Source organism: Tamandua tetradactyla, chromosome 6 (assembly GCF_023851605.1).
Source record: "Tamandua tetradactyla isolate mTamTet1 chromosome 6, mTamTet1.pri, whole genome shotgun sequence".
In the NCBI taxonomy this organism is placed as follows: Eukaryota; Metazoa; Chordata; class Mammalia; order Pilosa; family Myrmecophagidae; genus Tamandua; species Tamandua tetradactyla.
Genome location: NC_135332.1, coordinates 145,755,427 through 145,774,361, shown reverse-complemented (window position 1 = coordinate 145,774,361; position 18,935 = coordinate 145,755,427).

Sequence of the window (18,935 nt, the reverse complement as noted above, 5' to 3'; positions counted from 1 at the left end):
TAAGAAAGCCACTGACTTAAAGAGGAGGTGTCCATGGAAACTGCAGGAATGGGGGTGACAGGGAGAAGGAAGGAGAACCTGCCCCCTCCTCCTGAGAGGAGATGAGCTGGGTGTTGGCAGTTGCAGAGAAGACTTTATGACTCACTTTGTTTGGATGTTGCCTTCTTTTTTAGAAGAGGTTCAAATCAGGATTCTGGCTGTCAACAAAATGTTATGAGTTGTTATTATCATATTTTTAGACTTGAAAAGTTGCTTTAAATTTGCGATCAGAAATGAGATACTGGCAGCTGAGAATTGGTTTTAAATATGTTAGGAAATGGACTGCTCATCAGCTCTAAGTTCCAGAAAGTAGTGGGGGCTGGGGGCTGTTTTAATTTGCAAGCTTCTGGAATGCAATATACCAGAAATGGAATGACTCTTAAAATGGGACTTCATTAAGTTGCAAGTTTACAGTTCTAAGAGTAGGGAAATTTCCAAATTAAGGCACCAACAAGAGGTTACCTTCACTCAAGAAAGGCTGATGGGTCCAGAACACCTTGGTCAGCTGGAAAGGTACATGGCAACATTTGCTAGCTTTCTCTCTAGGCTTATCCATCTGCTTCTCCGGGGGCATTTTCTTCTATATCTCTAAAGGCCTGTGACTGTGTGTGCTCTGTTGGTTCTAAAGGTTTTTCCAAAATAGTTCCCTCTTAAAGGGTTCCAGTAAGCAACCCCACCATGAATGGGTGAAGACATATCTCCATGGAAACCATCTAATCAAAGGTTACCACCCTCAATTGGGTAGATCACATCTCCATGGAAACAATAAAAAAGATCCCACCCACAATACTGAATGAGGATAAAAGGACATGGCTTTTCTGGGGTACACAACAGATTCAAACTGGCACAGGAGCACAGGAACGGGGACTTGGAAAATGAAAGGCAAAGTGTAAGAAGGAGGAAAGTGATGGGTGCTAGCAAGGGAAGCCAGCAAAACTGCCAAGTTATGCAAGGATAGTGAGGGAAAATATTCTTTTTTTTTTTTTTTTTTTTAGGAAAAGTATTCTTGATTATTGTGTCCTCATTTATATCTGAATCTATAAGAAATCCTACATTCACGACTTTTTGTGATAGCCGATAGTTTGTTCCTTGAACATCAATTTTTGTCCTTTGAGCCATCTTGAACAGATATCTTTCTAAGACATAGGAAACACTATTCTTGCCAGGACATTGGACCATAGACAGAAAGCAAGAGGCTGAGACCAGGTCTTTGAGGCAAGGCTTAGAGGATAGTATAGGAACACTGATAAGCCAGAGCTCAGCCCAGATCAGGGATATGAACTGATCCTAAAAACCAGAGTAGGCCACCCCCTCCACTGAAAAAAAAAAAAAAAACACAACAAAACAAACACTCTAGGGAGTCAAGTAAGGTCTGCACATTGGAGTAGTTCAAGATACCATTTCATGAGAGATTTCTCTACCAGTTGCCTACCACTGAGGATTCTGAGGGAGCTCTGCAGATGGGATGCTGCTCCAAGCATTGGTCCCCACGACCACATGGTTCATTTGGCCCTAATGAGCCAATTCAGACTTCATGGAATGGGGAGAACTCTTTTTCCCAAAATGGGCAGGACAGTTGGCCTAAGCTAAAACCAAGGTAATGGCCTCTTTGGTCCTCTTTTACACCATTATTCATATGGTGTAAAAAGTCAGGAAATATCCATCAAAGGAAACTCTTTGTGGAGAAAAAGTGTTCTCCTTAGGGCACAAAGCCAGTCTGAACACCCCACCACCATGTTGGAGTCAGAAGGCCGTGGTAACCCAGCCCATCTCTTCTACCAGCCCTACAGAACTCCAAAATGGAGAAAGAATGCTGAGAGAAGACCAAAAACTCAAGCCCAAAAGGCAGAATCACAAGATGCCAGAGTTTCTAATCTGTTTATATTTCAGCCTGAGCTGTGGGACCAGAAAGTGTCACTGACCTGATTCATATCAGCCCATTGTTCATCAGGGACAAAACCGAGAGGGAGTCCTGAAACAACTCAGTGGGCAGTACCCTCTAAACCTCAGACAGTCCCATCTGTACTTGCTATATACCTGAACCCTCCATTCCCACTGAGTGCCACATTTTTGGGTAGCTGTTTTATAAAGGATCCAATTCAGAACCCTCACAATAGCCCTTGAAGGATATGGATCATTATTCTCATTTCATAGGTAGAGAAATGAAAACTCAAAAAGTTAAGGAATTGTCCTTTGGTCAGATGATGGAGAATGTTGGACTCTAAAGCCCATGTTGGACTTTCTACTGCATTTCCACCTGTGAGGAGGATTGCAAGCAGAGATGGGCAGAAACTTCTAAGAAGCATTTCCTACCCAAACCAAAAATAATTTCAATATTTCTTTATCATCCAAGAGCACCATTATGAATGCCTGCCACTGAAATGTGTTACATGGCAAATCTGACTTTTGTATGAGAAATCCATGAGAGCTTATAATAGATCACAAACCTTTTTTCTTACTTCAGCATACACAGCTATATTCTGGATGGCTGAAGACCCAATCTCAGCATCACAGAGTATCTCCTCTCAATACTTGAATACTTAAATTAGGCTTACATATTAAAGTGTGTATTATTTAAACTTTTTAATTTTAGATTTAACAGAAAAGTTGCAGGTAGTACACAAGGTTCCATTATACTCTTCACCCAGCTTCTCCTAATGTTATATACCATGGCACATTTGTCTACACTAAGACACCAATACTGGTTGTGTATGTGCTTTTAATATGCTACAATACATGAATATTCCATTATGTAACAGCTATTTTCTGATTTTCTAGATGATCCCATTTGTTCATAACAGTCTAGGAAGCCAATTTCCTCTCGATGTTGAGAGTATGAAATTCTTTGTTTTAAAGTGTTCTATTTCCCCTTTCTCATCTAGAAGTTTTGCAGCTATTGCAAATCCAAACTTTTGGTCTAAAAAGAGGAAAATGCCTTTATTTTAAAGATGAATTAAATGAATTTTCAACAAAATGGCAGTTAAGTATATTATTTCATCATCACTGGTTTGATTTGTTATCAAGTCTTCAGGTTTGTGCTCAGGGATTAATACTATTTACTTAATGGCTTATGGAAAAATAAATGTATCATTTGACCAAATGGGTAAAATCCATCTTGCTATCGGAATACTTGAATTATCGGACTCCTTGAATACAATCATTGGCTAGTGTGGTTATTTTAAGGAAAACAAAGTGGGGTCTTTATCTTATCAATTCTCTATTTTTCATCTGTGTAGCAGCCAGTTAATACAAATAAAGAAAAGAAAATCCAAGAGTGAGTAGACAAATACTGTATGGTCCCACTGATGTGAACCGACATTCGAGAATAAACTTGGAATATGTCATTGGTAACAGAGACCATCAGGAGTTAGAAACAGGGTAAGATAATGGGTAATTGGAGCTGAAGGGATACAGACTGTGCAACAGGACTAGATACAAAAACTCAAAAATGGACAGCATAATAATACCTAATTGTAATGTAATTATGTTAAAACACTGAATGAAGCTGCATCTGAGCTATAGTTTTTTTTTGTTTGTTTGTTTGTGTTTTTTGTTTTTTTTCCTTTTTTTATTTATTTTTATTATTATTTTTGTTTTTTTCTCTGTATTATCATTCTATATCTTTTTCTGTTGTTTTGCTAGTTCTTTTCCTAAATCGATGCAAATGTACTAAGAAATGATGATCACACATCTATGTAATGATATTAAGAATTACTGATTGCATATGTAGAATGGAATGATTTCTAAATGTTGTGTTAGTTAATTTTTTTTTAATTAATAAAAAAAAAGAGTGAGTAGAAGGAAGGAGAGAGAGAAAAAGAGGAAGGGAGGGAAGCAGGGCTGGGCAGAGGGAGAAGCCGTAATGTGATGCTGTTGCAACAGACAACTCCCTCACCCAAGAGGGAGCTGGGGTGAAGGGATACAAACTGTGCAACAGGACTGGATATAAAAACTCAGAAATGGACAGCACAATACTACCTAATTGTAATGCAATTATGTTATAACATTGAATGAAGCTGCATGTGAGGTATAGGTTTTTTTTTCTCTCTATTATCGTTTTAATACTTATTCTGTTGTCTTTTTATTTCTTTTTCTAAATCAATGCAAATGTACTAAGAAATGATGAATATGCAACTATGTGATGATATTAAGAATTACTGATTGTACATGTAGAATGGAATGATTTCTAAATGTTTTGTTAATTTTTTTTAATTAATAAAAAAAAAAAAAGAGGGAGCTGGGGAACTGGGAGGGCCCTTTAGAGTTGTCTCAAATTGGAGGAAGGCATTTGGGTCCCACATCAACCAGTCCTTGGATGTGGGCTGTCCCCAGGAAAGGAGCGTCAGCTTGGCTGAAGCAGCTCCCTTTAATTGAGGGCAGTTTCTGCAGCCGGTCTGAGAAGTGAGCAGTCAGCCACCAGTACTTCCAGCACCTGGAGGAATGAGTTCCTTGGTCATAAAGCGGAAATCTGCGTAATACACCACAGCATGTACTATATGTGGTATCCTCAAAAACAGAAGAGACTGATTCAAGAAAGGAGTGGTCAGCTGTCTGGAATATTGCTGATTCACTGAATTAGATGAGGACAGAGATATGGCAAGGTGGAGGCTGCTGAGAACCTTAACAAGAGCCACTTTGGTGGAACTGGGAGAATGTACATCCAACTGAAGAGACTGAGAAGAGAACAGAAAATGAGGAAATGGAGACAGCAATACAGACATTTCTTTTGAGCATTGTATCACTCAAGAGGAGTAGAGAAATTGCGTGTTAAATGGAGAGAGATGTGGGGTTCAGGGGAGCCTGTTTGCTTTAGATTAAAAGATATTAGAGCATGCCTGTTTGTTGATGGGAAAAACATGAATGATAGGGGATATTGAGATGCAAAAGAGAGAGGAAATAGTTACAGGAGCTGTGTCCTTGAGAAAGTGAGAAGGAATAGGATGCAGGGCACATTTGGAAGGGGTGACTTTGGGAAGGGGCAGGGACATATCCTGATAGTAACAAGGCAGGCCCATCAGTTGGTAATAGGTGACCTGTGCCCATAACTGGCAAAATAGGGAGAGAGACCTCTCAAATAGGGTCATTGGATTCTCTCTCTGGAATTTGGAATAGGGATTAAGAACCAAAGTCAACCTGGAAATGTATCTTTAATAGTGATTCAAACCCAGGAGCTATGGAGTGACCCACCGTATATTCAGGAACGTGGAGAGAGCATGAAGCGTGTGTAGTGATAAATGTGAGGAGCTTCTGGTGACCTTCCAGGGTCCAGGACCTCCCTGAGGTCTGCCTATAGTCTCTTCTTAAAGTCCACAAAACTTCCCTTAGTGTTTACTTAAAATATTCCCTTCTTGCTAAATTTAGCTCTACAGAGATACTGATTTTTGTACCTGCAATCTTATCTATAATGATGGACTACCACCTGATTGATCTGCAGTTAACCTCAGGCTCAATATCCCAGAAGGCACCCTTGATTTAAGCCAGCCTCCAGCCTCCGGGCGGTAGGTGGAGAGAGAGCTACCCTAAGGTGGCTCAGGCTCTTTCCTAGAACTATGCCATTGATCTTACTAGTATAAGATCAAAAATGTTCTTATCAGTGTAATGATATTGGTGAAAAAACTGGGTACAGTAAAATGCACATCATTATCATTATAAGCATTATAAAAACAAATTCACTTGGCAAAAAAGATAGGAAAAATACATCAAAATGTTAATAGCAGTCATGTGTTAGGTTAGTGGGATCATGTATTAACCTAAATTTTCTATTTTATTTCAAAATGTGGCTATACTACACATAGAGTTTAATAGAACTCTTCTTAAGCACAAACCTGAGCAGTTTGGATGGTTTCTAAGAGGACCTCAAGTCAGATGCCTAAAAGGAAGCTGTCAGGTCAAGAAGTATAGTCAGAGAAAGCCTTCAAAGGAAGTGGTTGTTTGCATCAAAGGGGACGCCCACCTGCTGGCCAGGGACACAAATCATAGTCCCTCAATAAAGCCCAAAAGGAGAACTGGGTGACCACTTCAGCACATACAGATTGTGCAGCCCTTTCCCATTGCGTAAATACTGCCATGAAACAGAAGAAAACACTAGGCAGTGCCTTCCAAATGAGCACACAGTGGCCAGCTCCACTGCCAGGCATAGTCCCCACCCTTACCCCATCCCATTCCCCATACTCTCAGCAGCCGACCACAACGCACCTTGCCAAGGGTTTTATTGGGTGCCACACTGGGTACTGACCCTGAACTTCATTTTTGCTAAATGGTTCCAAATTTATCCTAATGAGGATTCCCCTCAGCCCCCTGGGAGGTCAGATGGAGGGTTGTTCTATCACTCTTCTTTCACTGTGAGGTAGGACAGGTCAGTAAATGGCTTGCTCAGAGACCTGCTAGGAAAAGAACTGGAACAAGAACTTTGTGTTCCTGTCACTCAAAACTTTTTTAGCTCACGGAACCCAGCCAGTGCTTCAGGCAAGCAAGAACTGAAAAGAATACGTGGTGAAGACAGAATGAGGGCTTGTGCCCTGAGCCTTGCCTCCAAGTGAGCAAGGCTCTCCTGTCCCTTCTTGCTCTCCGAGCTTCATCTTGTTGCAAGTCGATCAAGCCATACACATTCCTCCAGCTTAATCTCCTGGACTCTCCACATGGAGGCAAGGAAGGATGGATGTTATGGGTTTTACGTTAATCAAAGCAATAAGACACCCCAGAGGCTAGAATATAAGTTAAATATTGGCCTCATGTTTGTGGATAATAATTAGCTAAGGCCCATGGAAACATGTTAGCAGCAAGTTCTCCCCAGAGAGAAAGAAATGTGAGAGCAGTCTGAGGAGAGACCCCCATCCACAGAAGATCAGAGCTAGACATCAAAGAAGTGAAGTTAATTATTTAAATTCAATGATAATATATAGTAGATGGCTACTACGTGCAGGCCTTGTGCTAAATGGTGAGCAAAGCTGAAGCAGACTTTGTTTCACATATCAGAAACTTGTTCTCAGGGACCAGAGATGTTGGTCAAGTAGGCTGATACCTCTGTGTGCCTTGGCATAGTCCCAGGGGTGGGTTTGATTAGTATGGGTGGTTCCCTGCAAGTCCAGATAAAGGCAAAAAGCAGATATGGAAGTCATATCCATGGACATGTAGGGGTAGGTGGGTTTCAGGGGTCACCCCCACTGGTGGGTGTATGCTAGAGAAGCCAAAAGAGTTAGCTTAGCCTCATTGCCTCCTACTAACCCTTTAGGGCTCTGCTTCAATGCCATTTCCTCCCAGAAGCCATCCCTGACCACCGGACTATTTTAAGTTCCCCTGTTACATACTGTTTGTAATTGTGCATTCATGAGTGTGATTGCTTAATGGTCTGTTTCCATGAGACTAGAGAAGGGGGCTTCCCTTCATGTTCACCAGTGTGTCCTCGGCCTGGCACTAGTAGGTGCTCTATAAGTATTTAATGAGCTAGTATCCTTTGTTGCATTCATCATATTAAGTATGTAAGTACTTAAGAAATTGTTTCTGGGCTGTCTTCTTCATCACTAGACTCTAAATCCCAAGAGCACAGGAAACTCTTTTAAATTGTTCTCCACCACAAGTCTGCCCAGCATTAACACAGTGCCAGCATGTGGCAGTGCTCAATATTGGTGGCCTGAATAAACAATAAATGAACAAATGAACACGAATCAAGTTCCAAAGGTCTAGAAATTGATAGGAAAAGGGAGAGGATACTGAGGGGTTAGGAGTCAAATATGCCCGAGAATAAAGCCAGGGGAACAGAAAATGAGAAAGAACAGGCCTTTGTTACTGGTGGATATGGACACCCCAGGCTTTCCATTAAAGTTGTTGGCCGAGAGGTGTGTGTGGTTAAGGGAACAGAGTAGGCAGGCTACCAGCTTCGAGATCATAAACCAAATTCAAAGACCTCCTGGGCCTAGAGGAAAAGCTAAGCCACTAACGTCCTTCTCTGCAAAATACAAAGCTGGAATCCTTTTCTTTTGTGAGACTTATGTAGCCTTGACCTCCAGAAAGGTCTGGGGAGCAGTAGGGAAATGGTTTAGCAACCGGCAAGCTAAGTTTTTCATACATAAGGGTGGACCACAGCCTCCTGGCTGGGAGCTCTTGGTGTGCCGTGCAGAATCCCTGCATCACCAAGGCCTGACTAGGTATAATGTCACCTCCATGTCCAGCATACATCATTTGGGGCTACTGCTGCTGGAGCTCCCAATTCCTCTTCTTCCCAGGTGTGAGTGCGGAAAGGCTTGGGGAAGTTTTCAGAAAGGAGAGCAAGCCTGCAATTCACAACAGACTGACTGTGGAAAGATTTGGACCAATATTAAAAGCTACATGAAGTATCACTCATCTCTCTTTGCAATAACTGTCTCCCTGGTTTATTAGACAGTACTTGCCAGAGCTGGCTGCTAAGGACTCTTAAAAACTGCAAAAACAGTGTGAAGATTCAGGAAGTATAAACCTAGTTTCCAGATGGAAATTGCTTCTCTTTCTGGGCCACCGCCTCTTCTCTACACTTACCACGCTAAAACTTGTTTTAAATGAAATTCCTCCGTATTCCCAACTTTTGCTTCCCTTCCTAGTCTCCAAAAAAGGGAAGGGAGAACACTTAATTATTAAAGCAGTTGCCCAGCCCCTATCCCAACATACATATCCGGTGCAAACACAACACACATCCAAAACACTGCATCTCTTTTTAGCAAACAGAAAGGGAAAAGGGAAAAGCAGGTTTTGGAGGTGATGTGACTTATTGCCTGGTTAATCCATTTGGGTGAAAACTGACAGACTTTGAAATACAGGCCCACATTTTAATCTGGCTGCAATGTGGTTGACTCAATTGTTGCACAAACAAGGCTTTTATCACTAATACATGTAGGGCTCTTTGGAGGGCACAGTTGGCATGTACCTAACCCAGCTGGCCTAGGATGGTTTTTAAGTTATTTGTTCTAATTTTATCAGTCTTTGGACGATAAATGAAGATTTTATCTCTCTTTGTGTGGGGTGTGTGTGTGTGTGTGTGTGTGTGTGTGTGTGTGAGATTATTCTTCTCTTTAGTACTTTATCCAATTCATCCAAGAAATTTTTCTAGATAAATTTATTTAAATATATATTTTTTTAGTTTAAAGTTTATAAATGTTGGGCATCTGGAAATTGCAGGGAGTCAGTTTGTGCTATTGTCTAATTTACCCTTAATCCTAGCGACAAACAAAGCGTGTACAAAAAAATGTCTAGTGTTTTATACAAATGAGTAGTTTATACGTTCATTCAAATGAAGTGGTCATGGCCACGTTTTTACTTAAATACAGGATCTAAAATATTGTCTCCAATATTTTCCTACAAGTCATACCCAAACTTGTAGCTCGTTAAAATAAGCTTCTTCTAATAAATGGAACACAGCCTATGTGTTGATGCGCTAGGGACAGAGCATGGTGGTGCCAAGACTGAGGGCAGCAGCACCTGTTATGGGTCTAAACTGTGGCTTAGGGGCCAGCTATGTGAGCAAGATCGCTTACTTTACCTTTCTGGCCGCTGTTTTCTTCTCTGGGACACAAGGCAACCAGACTCACAGCTTCTAAGTTTCTCTCCAGTTTTGAATTAGTGTGATACTTTGAATAAAGGGGAAATTGAGAATTATCAAGTCCAAATCTGCCCTGCTGTCTGATTTTACACATCTTGCTAGCCAAGAATGGTTTTTACATTTTTAAATGGTTGAAAACATATTTCATGAAACGTGAAAATATATGAACTTTAAATTTCAGTGCCCATTAATAAAATCTAAGTGGAACACAGTCTTGCTCATTCGTTTATGCTTTGCCTGTGGCTACTTTCTTGCCATAACAGCACAGTTGAGGAGTTGCCGCAGCCCATGTGACTCACAGTCATAAAATATTTTCTTTTTGACCTTTTCCAGAAAAAGATTGCTGACCCCTGAGCTAGTCCAACTGCTTGGCAGATGAAGAAATTGAAGTTCCAAGGAATGAACTGACTTAGCCAAGGTCATATGTCATAAAGACAAAGCACAGTTGTAGAAAGAAAGACGCAGCTGGCCATTTCAAAGTGTTCAAGGGGACCAAAACAATTAACAATACACAAAAGGTTATGGAAGCAAAAGTAATTTCTTCCTCAAATGCCAAAGGGGAAGGTGTCATGAAAGAGATAAGGACACAGAAATTATGAAACTTGTGGAGCGCTCTGCAGTCACTTGTGCGGAAGAACTGATATTTTTAAAATCTGGAATCATATTACAGTGGATTGATGGGGAGGATTTGGGAAGCAGGCAGATTACAGCAGAAATGGCTTGAGATTCTTCGTACTGATAGGGCTGTAGGAAACATACACCCAAACCTGCTAGAGGAAATGGAGCTGGACATTAGAAACGCTTTAGTGGGCCTTTTCAAAAGCTCAAGAGGTCTGGAAGAGGTAAGGCAATGCTGGGTCTAGGGGAAGGGAGCCTGGAATAGATCAGTCCTTCAGTGAGATAAAAACCCTAAAGCTCCTTATGACACAGAGGCAGGACCTAGAATGGCCAGCATTGTTCTGAGAGCTTGGTCTTCCTAGTGACAGTGCTTAGATCCCATCAGGACATTTAAGAGAAACAGAATGAGGGCCGAGTTGGGGATACCCGCTTTAGACAGATTTAAACAAAGTTCCACATGGGAGGTAAAGCTCTCATCCCTTGATTTACCTAAGGAGGATTGCCTCCACTTGGTAAATTACTGATGGCACATGTTAAATATTTCAGTCACAGGCATAAATAGGGGGAGAGATGCAACTGTCCCTAAATTTCTGTTAGCATTTAGCCAGATGTCTGATGGTACTCCTGCGGAAAGGACTTTACGCAGTAAAGTATAAAATTGAACTTGCTGAACAGAGGATTTGCCCTGGAAATTCAGATTATTGACAAGATGCTGTATGTGTACCACTGGGTCAGTGAAAATCCCAATTGTACTCTAAGTTTAGCTCAGTGACTGACAGTGTGAGCTCTGGAGCCAGACTTCCTGGATTTGCATTCAATACCCATTGCCTGAAAGCCCAGGCAACCTTGGGCAGGTTACCGAACCGCTAAAGCCTCATTGCCCTCTCCTGTAGTAGTAATAATAATAATAATAATAATAATACAATGGTAATAATACCTATCTTGTGGACTGCTGCAAGTGTTTACGTGAGATCATCAACGTGAAGTGTTAGGAGATGCTGAGCATTATTATTAGTAAGCGCTCTTTAAACATGCTAGTTGGCTGCCGCTGCGTTGCGTGACATATTAACTGAGAGCGTGGATGTGGGGGCAAAACGCTCTAGGCTGGAGTTCCAGCTTCATTGGTCCCCTATGTAGCCCTGTAATCATGGGTAAGTTGCTTTAACACTTCAAGCTTCAGTTTTCTTATCTCTAAAATAGTGAAAATAATAGTAATTACTTCAAGGCCTGTTATGAGGATTAAATGAGAAAATGTACTTACAGTGCTGCGAGCGTTTCTGGTATTTAGTTATTATTATTGTTATCATCCATTGGTTCTGTAACGCCCAGAAACAATTCTGAAGACAGGGTGAAAATTGTAAGCTGGATGTAAGAGGCATGCCTGGCACACAGAACGTAAGTTCTCACGTAAATGACTTGATTAAAGGGCAGTAACGTGAGTTTGGACTGGCATGAAATCCCTCTGGTAGATGAGAGACAAGCTGCGGGCTGGAGGGAGCTGCAGAGAGCCGTCCCCGCACGCCTTTGCCATCTGCCCAGGGACCTCCTCCCGCCCCAAAGCCCGCAGTGCTGAGCCGAGAAGGCAGCATTTGCTTCCCCGGTTCAGAATCACTGGGGTTCTTGCTTCTTGCTTCCCCATCTCCTTCCTGCAAAATTCTATCATTCTTGTTTCTTGACAGGCTTCTAAACATTTGGAACATGCGGCTACTTTTCCACCCCATGTTCCGGGTAAAATTCAAGCACATCTCATCTTCCTGGTCGACTATAGGAAAGAAACAATGGCCTCAAAGGAGGAAAGACTCTTTAATAGCTGGGCCAATCGCTCTTAGTGTGTGGAGCTGGACTCCGTTTCCTACCATTAACAGATCTGTTTGCTTATCTGATATTCCCCAGCTGGGGCTAGACAAACCTGCTTTCCCGATTACTCTTACATGCATCCTTTCACTTCTGTGAGCTAATGCCTTCACAATGAACAAAACGGACTCTTCTGATGAGATCATGGAAGTACAAGAACATGTGCTGGAGAAACAATTATGTTTGGCATAAATTGTGTTAAGCTGAGGTGTTGCTTCTGCTAGATTTCATAAGAACTGAGGTTCTCTACTCCTAAATACAGCTAGATTAGAAGGTTTTCCTTTCTTCTGCTTTCCAACATGTCCCAGCTATTAGTGTGGGACACTAGGGAGTGAAGAACTAGTTGCCTCAATTTTTAAAAATATATATATTTTTTAAATTACTATATTGTGGTAAAATACACATAACACAAAATTTAGAATTTTAACCATTTTAAAGTGCAAAATTCAGTGACGTTAGGTACATACACAAGGTTGTGCAATTGCCACCATTACCTAGTTCCCAAACTTTTTTTTAATCACCCATATGAAAAACCCATACACATTAGACAGTCATCCCTGTTGCTTCCTCCTGCCAGCCCCAAGAAACCATCAATTTGCTTTCTGACCCTGGAAATTTCATTTAAATGGTCTGTTCTAGATATTTTACATTCATAGAATCATCCATATAACTTTTTGGGTCTCTCATCTTTCACTTAGCATCATGTTTTCAAAGTCCATCCATGTTATAGCATGAATCAATATTTCATGTCTTTCTATGGCTAAATAATACTCCATTGTATGGATTTATCATATTGGCCATCCAGTGGATGTGAAGTAATATCTCATTGTGGTTTTAATATGCATTTTCCTAACGTATAATGACATAGAACATCTTTTGGTCTTTTTACCTTTGGGTACCATCTAATGTATATTCTTCTCTGTGCATGTCATTCTATGAGGACTTACAGATTTCCCCCAGTGGCTTGTGATCAATGCAGATACCTATTTGGAATAAAGAACTGGGCAGCCCAAATATGAATGGTGGAAGGTTTTGTGGTGTGGAGGGTAAAGCCACTGAATCTTCTCTCTGCTCAGGTAAGGCCCAGAACCCACTTCCCAATAGGAAAGCAAACTTTGAAATAGGTCAGACACCAAGGTAGCCTTAGTTCCTAGGAGCCTACCAACTGCCTCCCCTCACCAGCAGCCAGAGTCCTGCAGGGCCAGTCTGAGAAGTGCCCAAGTGTCTTTTTCCCATGGTCATATAGGTTGAGTCAAGGGCAAATATCAGGAGTGTGTCCCTGAGAAACCAGTTATTGTACTGGTTGCCAACTCCAGGAGCCCCAAGGGGGATATTGGGGGCCACGGTGCCAAAGGGTGCTAGAAAACCAGACAAGAACTTGTGGAGAACATTCGTGTGAGCAGGACAATCCTACTTACAGCCAAGACTGTATGGGCATCACATTCAACCTTCCCAACAGTTCTTTAAGGTAGATGCTAATTTCCCATTTTAATAGGCCAGGAAACTGAGACTTGGAGAAGTTGAATAATTTGCCCAAAGTTATATAGCTAGTAAGTGCCAGAGCTAAGATTGGAACCCAAGTCTTATAGTTCCAAAGCTCATGTTCTGCACCATACTGTCTGTTCCAGTCTGCTAAACCTGCCAGAATGCAGCACACCAGAGATGCACTGGCTTTTAATAAAAGGGAACTTATTTTGTTAAAAGCATACAGTTCTTCAGAGGAAAGGCAGCTAGCTTTCATCTGAGGTTCTCTCTTAAATGGAAAGGCACAGGGTGATCTCTGCTGGCCTTTTCTCCAGGCTTCTGGGTTCCAACAGCTTTCCCTGGGGTGATTCCTTTCTGCACCTCCAAAGGCCTGAGCTGAGCTGCGAGCACTGAGATGAGGTTTGCTGAGCTGCCTGAGTTATGCTGCATTGAGTTCTCTCATTTAAGCATCCAGCCAATTAAACCAAACATCATTCATTGCAGCAGGCACTCCCCCTAGCCAACTGCAGATGTAATCAGCGACAGATGAGCTTCATATGTCATTGACTCATGTCCACAGCAGCAGAACTAGGCACCTTCACCTGGCTAAATTGACACCTGAACCTAACTACCACACTGTCTTCTGGAAAAGTCCATCTATAGTCATCTGATAATTTGTTGCCATGTACGGTGTAGCACGCTGTAATCATGTGAACATGCATTCCTAGGACTAGAAGGGTGTCACTGATTATCCAGTCCCTAAATACACTGAATTCTTTTGCTATAGTGGTTCTCAAATCATGTCCTAAAGAGAGACCTCCTGAACTTTTGTGGGACAGAGAAGGAGGATGAGAAGAGGTCACCAGTTGTCTACCCCACCCTCTGATCCTGCCTCCACCATCCTGTCATTCAGAGCTTGTCTATTTTATGGGTTGGGATTCAGTGTTTGAAGAGGGTCTAGACAGTCTCTGCTTTTAAAGGGACCCCAACCTCTGATTCAATACACAAGAGGGAACTCATAACTAGGTGAACTCTAGGCTCCTCTAGAGTTGAGCAGATGAAGGGGTCTAATTAGTGCCCATGAAATTGTCTTCTAGGTTGAAGAGCCCTGAAACACCAACAAAAGTATGTCGATCCAAACCTAGTACAACAACAGAAGTTAACAGCTGCCTTTAAACTTTCCTCACATTCATTCACGCACACACTCAAGAATAAATAAATTGGAACCATCATACATTTGGTTTAGAAATCTTGCTTGCATACAGATTTCAGTAACTATTTTGTGGAAGGAAAAAGACAATCTCCCTATCACTTTCAAAAGGCCAAAAAGGACACCCCCAAATCCCAACAAGTGATCCACAGGCATGACCTTATCTAAACTGTGGATTAGTGGTGCCGTTTATGTTTTGGCTGTCATTACCTCTTGGCATAACAAGTTCAGTAAGTTGCCACCAGTTATGCACTTCCTTTAACCCATCCTATGTTTACCTCTCACACTTCCCATGCATAAACCTTAGCTGTTGTATGCTGGTAAACAAGCTCAACCTGAAGCACCAGTTGAACAAATGATTCTAGAATCGACAGTCCTGACAGATGACACCATTGAAAATGAATATCGGCTTAGGTTTTCAATTGGTTAAAATCCTTCCTGAGAGAGGGATCACTAGTGTTCTGAAATCTTGGACATGCTGAGCAGCTTTTCTATTCCTTAGACAGGCCTCCCAGGCGACTTTCAAATTCTTGGCCTTTGTGTGCAGCTAGAGGGTGGGGGTTGTTGGTTGTTTCTCTTCATTCACATAGCCTCACTTTTATCACCCTAGCCAACCCTACACACCTTTACAGAAATGTAAACAGTCTATTTTTTTTTTTGTTTTTCGCAATGGTCAGGCACCAGGAATCGAACCTGGGTCTCCGGCGTGGCAAGCGAGAACTCTGCCACTGTGCCACTGTGGCCCACCCCAGTCAACTGTCTTTTAATGTTCTAAGGCTAAAAATTTTCTGACCATCTTTGCACATTTTCAATAAATCCAGGACCTCTTTGATGCCTTCTAATATTATGTACTTTAGATATACCTTAGTTAATAAGGAATAAGGGGTTTGTTCTGGATAAAGGAGTTTAAATAATAAGAGTATAATTCTTTAGGTTCCAACAGTTTTAAAATCTGTATGCTTTTACAGCCCAATTTTCTTGTTAAAATGTGACTCCTTAGACTATAATAAATATTATTTCTCCATCCTGGCCCCACCTACTAGTATGGGACTATGGTGGCCATGACAATGAGCTGCTTAGATCTCCTGCAGTGGAGAGTGTGGTTGTTTGATGGCTCCAACTGCTGCCCCTTTGGACCTACCATCATGTCTGCACCAAAGCCATGTTTCCCAGGCAAGGGCCCAGCAGGTGGGAAGTATAGGTAAAGAACTAAACAGCAGCGGCATATAAGTCATGAGGGGATCACCTGTGTTAAAATGTTCTAAGATTCTTGCATTATCTTAGGAAAGAGTAAAAATGACAAGCAATATTCAACTTTGATAATTGAAGGATGCATACTGTAATCAGTAGGGTAAACACAAACAGAAGAGTAAAATTGTATGAAATTATCAAGATGATAGAATAGGGAAATGTAATGATAAAAAATGGTAAGTCCAAAAGAAGGCAAGGAAGGAGAAAGAGAAGAATATAGAACAAGAAGAAAAAAGGAAATGCATAGTACATTGGCACATTTAAATCTAAACACACCAGTAATTACATTTTGTATAAATGAACTAAATGCTACAATTGAAAGGCAAAGCTTTTCGGGTATGATTTTTTAAAAATCTGATGCTTACAAGAGACTCATTTAAAGATATAAAGATGGAAGGGAAAACAAAGTTGTCATCAATATATTAATATCTTGCAGAGGAGATTTTAAGTAAAAAGTACTATTAGATATAAAGGGAAAGGAAAGATTCGTAATGATAAAATGTTTAATTCACCAGGAAGATTCTGCAGTTCTAAGATTGTATGTCTTTAATAACCTAAATGTCTTTAGATGTAAAGTACACACAATAAAAATGGACAGAATTACAAAATAAAACAGTGCTTTTCAAACCAACTCTGATGAAGGAATTCTTTAAACATGTCTAATTGGCTATAGATTAATATATCTATAAAATTACAATAAAACTAATTACCAGAAGAATTAAATGGAAAAAAATAAAAATACAAGCTCCACTGATCATATGTATGGCTACTGCAGCAATGTTAAATTGCTATAAATGTTCTCAAATATTTATTCTCAATTTCCTACTCATCTATTTTTAGACATGTACCATTTGCAGATTAGTACTAGTCAGGTCCACATTTAAGCAGCCCTGAAACAGAAATACCCACAATCATAGTGGAAGAAAATAACATTTCTCCAGGTATCTGATAAAGAAAGCAGACAAAAATATCTTGAGCGGGATGACTAGTAAATCTAATTTAATTTACATATGTGGAACATTCCACTCAACAATTGCATATGTGCCGTTTTTTTAAACAAGCAAAAACAAAAATTGTCCAAGCGCTGGAGGATAGATTTCATGCCAAATAGGATATTCTTTGACCAGAGCAGCCTTAAACTTGAAATCAGATTAAAAACAAAAAGATTAACTAGAAACTCTCTATATATTTGGATGTTAAAAAATATACTCTAAATAACCTATTGATTCAACAAAAAATAACAATGGAAATTAGGAGATATTTTGAATAGTATTAAAAGTAATACTCACCAAAACTTTTGGGAAGCAGTTAAAGCTATGCATACATGTGTGTGTGTGTGTATATATATATATATATATTATATTATTAAATAATTTAATAATATAATATATATATATATACACGCACACATATATGCATAGCTTTATGAGACAGAATATATATATATTCTCTTAGAAAGAAATATATATCCTTAGATGCACATATTAGAAAGGAAGAAAATCTGAGTATCAATAATGTCAGCATCCATTTCAAGAAATTGGAAGAGGGCAGAAAATTAAACCCAAGAAGTGTAAGGAAAAAATAATGAAGAGCAGGAAAAAAGATTTAAATATAATATAAAAATTTAAGATACCATAATAGTCCTAAAAGAAATAAAAATGAATTATTCTTAACGCTAGGGGTAGAAATGACCTTTGTACGTATGGCATCAAAAGCAGAATCCATGCAGGGAAAATATAGCTAGATTTGACTATTTACTTTTTTAAAAATGTCTATGTCAAAATCACTACAAACAATTCTACAAGAAAAATATTTGAAACTAAAAGGCAAGGAATCAATGTTATTCCTAATCAAAACATAAAAGAATGATGTCACAACAGAAAAAATAGGCATAGAACATTCACTGATACTAGACAAAAAAAGAGACATAAATGGCCCATACACATAAGAAAATACCTAATTTCACTAACATTGAATAATAAAGGAATGTTCAATATTACTAATAGAGTATTGAAAAATAAAAGCATATGTTTCATCTATCACACTTACAAAGATGATATCCACAATAATTATAATCAATGGTTGATGGGTGTCCAAGAGCTAAGAGTGGGGAATATAAATAGTTCAATCTTTTCTGAAGGACAATTAAACAATATTATAAAAATTGTGTATAAAAAAGACTTAAACACATGCTATTTAACTCAGGAAATAATTTATTGGAATTTGACATTGGGCAATAATTGTGAAAATATGCAAAGATTTATTTACAAGTGTGTTCATTATAGCACTCTTTAGAATAATTTTTAAAATAAAAACAATATAAACATCCCAAATGAGGGAATTGGTTAAAAACCTAAGAGGTACCTATGTTTAGATGGAGTAGGGGAATACAATTCAACCATTAAAAATGATAATATACAAGAATATTTAACAATTGAAAAACTATGCAAGATATATTGTTACGTGGATTAAGCAGACTATCATTTCTATTATATGTAATTAGCATAGATGATAATTTGTTTTTACTGTTAACTCTTTATTCCAATCACTTTTATTTATCCATTCTTTCTAAAATGTCTAAAATATATATTACTTTTGATCAGAACTAAATTTATTTTTAAAAATCTCTTTTGGGGGGATCCAAGATGGCGTCTTAGTAAGGTACATGCGTCTTAGTTCCTCCGACTCCAAATCAACTAATAGGTGAACAGAAACAGTACAGAACAGCTCCCGGGGCCACAGTAGGGAATGGACACACAGCGTAACCCAGTCTGGGCTGGTTAGTCTGACTGCGAAACTCGGCTGCGGTGAGTGAGATCCCCGAGCGGCGGGCGATTTCCCGAGCAGCCGCAGCTGCGGCGGTCCGAGCTAATCCCTCCCTCCTTCCCGGGCTGGCTGAGGGACGCGGAGAGACAAGCTACCCTGCAAAGG